Source organism: Pundamilia nyererei, unplaced genomic scaffold (genome assembly GCF_000239375.1).
Source record: "Pundamilia nyererei isolate P.nyererei 1_Seehausen unplaced genomic scaffold, PunNye1.0 scaffold00054, whole genome shotgun sequence".
NCBI classification, from domain to species: Eukaryota; Metazoa; Chordata; class Actinopteri; order Cichliformes; family Cichlidae; genus Pundamilia; species Pundamilia nyererei.
The window spans coordinates 2,417,941-2,421,716 of record NW_005187455.1 but is presented as its reverse complement, the minus strand read 5'-3'; positions in this window follow the sequence as shown (position 1 = coordinate 2,421,716).

The window sequence follows — 3,776 nt, the reverse complement described above, 5'->3', positions numbered from 1 at the left end:
CACACACACACACACACACACACACACACACACACACACACACACACACACACACACACACAGGATACTTATACATATTTTAGATACATATTTTAACTGCTAATTAACTGAAATATCCAATCAACCAATCACATGGCAATCAGTGAATTTAGGCATGTAAAGACAATCTGCTGTAGTTCAAACTGAGCATCAGAATGGGGGGGAGAAAGGAGATTTAAATGATTTTAAAAGTGGAATAGTTATTTGGGCTGGACAAGCTGGTTTGAGTATTTCAGAAACTGCTAATTTATCTCTTTTTACTCTTTGAGTAAAAAAAAGGCCCAATTGATACCAGAAGTCAGAGGGGAATTGCAAGAGCTGATTTTAGCTGACAGGAAGCCAGGAGCAACTGAAATAACCACTCATTACAACCGGGGTATGCAGAGACCATCTATGAACACACAACACACTGAAGCTTGAAGCAGACAGGCTACAGTAGCAGAAGATGACACTGGTTTCCTCTCCATGCAGTATCAAATAGAAACAGGAATTTTAGGCTATATTTCACATATGCATTGTATAAGAGAAGATCTGGATTGATGACTCATGAAGATTCAGATGCTAGGGCCAGAATGTGGTGTAAACAATATGGTATGATTGATTTTTTCAAAATTGGCTAGTTCTGTATTTTAATTTGCACATTGTGTATTCGGCTGATTATTCAGCATAACTGATATTTGAGCAGCGATGAGTGCTTTTCCCCCCTTTACCTTACTAAGGCAAACTGCATGCATGTTTTAAGCTGAATTTCTACTTTTATGGATTTTTATGTGGCACAATTTTCTATTTGAATTGAATATTGCTGGAACACTTTTTCCATGTAAACTGTTACTTTAATCTGAGTGAGTAATATTGCTGTTTTCTGGTTGTTTTTGCAAAAATGTGGCAAGACTATGTGAAAGTATGTGGTAATGTGCTGTGCAATGTGATTAAACCGCTGTGTGTGTTTTCTATGAGCTGTGACCACGCATACTTGTGTATTTCCCACGTACTAAAAGCGATTAATCTCAATATAGTTAGAAAGTTTAAAGCCCAGCTTATCTTCACGCTTCTCTGTCACTCATCACACACAAGAGGGAGTTTATTTTCGCATTGCTGCGCTCAGATAAGTTTAAACTGTGTAAGCTGAAGAGCGACTGTAGCTTTGTTGGGGAGTGTAATATATCTGGGTCTTTGACCTCGAACAGATAATAGTAAACACACGAGGTCTCAAAATGTATTCTGCAATCATGAAACCATGGCTGACCAACACAAGCACTTGTTTACAGATGCACTTGTTTAGAGGTACTCAAGGTCTGCCTTGAGGTTTAAGGGAATTTGCAGTGTCAGCATGTTGTGATTGTGCTGTCACAAAAGTGCTGAAAGTCAAGTTAACTATTATTTTTATTTCCCTTACTTCATTTTTTTTAAACCTGTACAGTAGAATTACAATCTGTAATGCAAAAGAGAAAAATAAAGTTTTTTACGCAAATATAAATAATGATGGGCCCATGATGTCAAAAGGAATAATAATTGCAATTATGACTATTTGTACAGTATTTATAAATTTCGTTGCTAAAGTGAACTTTCTGTTAAATAAAAGTTAAAATTGTATCATGTGCAAAATCTATTTGTGCCTTTGTTAAGAGAGAGCAGAGTGAGTACTATTGAAAGTTTACTTATTTGCAGTTACTTGTGAAACGTTTACTGTGTATTAATATCTAAGGTGATGCATGTGACATTTCTGAAGGGAAACCTCTGAGTATGCACACACAGGAGATCTTTGCCCACATCACGTCTAACTGAAATCTATCTTAGCCCACTCCTGGCTCTTCACAGGAAGCTGTCATCTGCCTCTTTCATGCTAAATGATGACAGACAGAGCAGCTTGCCATAGCCTTGCTTAATATCCCTCTTCAAGCCTTGGGTTTCAACCTGTTTAAGGTGTTCTTGTTACACTTTTTTCTGCTGGGTATGCAGACAAATGCCGACGGCCTGTTCTTATGTATCACAAATGTTGCTAATTCACACACAACCATAAGAAGACAAAGACTATAATAAGTTCAGCAGAACTGATAGAAATAGACTTGGTCAAAATAGACCGGGTTTGAGTCAGCGTTATTTAACCACTTGCTTTTTTGTTTGGTTATTTGTTTGTTTTACATAATGACAGGTTCCTTGCACCAGTCTTATTTTGCAGCTGAGCATGACTTGCTTCGTCACCGCTGTTTGCCATGTTTTTTAAGACACTCTAGCACTACAGGTTAGAATGAATAGCAACTAAAGTAACTGTAGCTCTCTCCAAACAAAGCATGCACGTCAATATCCAAAGAGAAGTAAAAATATCAGCATACACTCTTGTCTAATAATTGCCTTCTTGCAGGGACTTAATCATTTGTTGGGGAAGCTCTACAGCTCTCCACGATTACTTTGTTTTTGCGCCTCTGCCTCAAAGTAAGACCAAACATGGTTACATGGAGTCAAAAATCTGGCCTGTCACAGTTCTATCAATGTGACGTTACTCCAAAATAAGGCTGAAAGCGGAGGTTTGCAATAATCATAATTACTGAGGGACTTAGGAGGCTAAGCCATACTGTTATCCTGAGATAAATTCTAATCAGGCAGTGTTTGATGTTGGCCACACATATCATTATTAAGCATACGTGTGTGTATGAGTTCAGTCGTTAAAAATTCATCAGAGAGCGTCATTGTTTTTGGAGGACTACATATGGGATAATTAGAGCAATAGTTTATATCTACATAAACAACTGCCTTCTGGTGCAGAGGGACTCGGCTTTAATGTCAAACAGACAGGGACCGAAGCATTGTGGGTGTATGCGTGTCTTTCTGCATGCTTGTCAGTTAGTGCCAGATGACCGTACGTGTAGTATGCGAGCACATGTGTGTGTTTGAAATGTGAAACAGGCAATGTCAGTGCAGGCATTTAAATGCATGTATGTGTGTTTTGTAATGAATGTGTGTTAGGTGTGTGTGTGTGTGGGTGTGGGTGTGTGTGTGGGTGGGGGCGGGGGTGGTGCCATGTTAAATGTGAAACAGACAGTGGCAATGCCTCAGTGTCACAGAGGGAAAGGCGTGACCATCTAAACTGCCCCCTAGAGAACATGAGAATCCATCCCCAGCCACCACTTACTCTGTGTGTGTGTGTGTGTGTGTGTGTGTGTGTGTGTGTGTGTGTGTGTGTGTGTGTGTGTGTGTGTGAAAAGGTCAGGTGATATGATTGCTTTAGTGTAACACCAGTTGGATTCTTAACTTAAGAACAAATATGATTTCATGTCATCTGTTTTCTTTTTTTGTTTTTTTTTTTTAAATAAATCATATGTTGTCCTGGATGTTGAACATTTACAACAATCATTTAAATCTGAAACGCAGTAATTACTATAATTCCCATACAATGAATACTTTAGGTGGAAAATACTTTGACTATGTTTTTTCCCCCTTTGTACTTGTACCTGTACTCTGATCTGGTCTGTTTTAAGCTAATCCTGTCAGATGGTTCAAAACTGCTCAATGAATCCTTTCTGTGATGGAGACTGGTGAAGGATGGTAAAAAAAAAAAAAATAGACCGCTTGGTACGAAGACAGCTGTGTTATATAAATGCTTAATAATGTCATTCTGTGTTTCAAGATTTAGATATTTAAAATGGGAAAGGAGAGAAGAACAGCATGTAGGAAATGGACCAGGTCTCTGCAGTATCCTTTTGGGTTATGGGTTACCTACTTAACCCAGTGAGCTATAT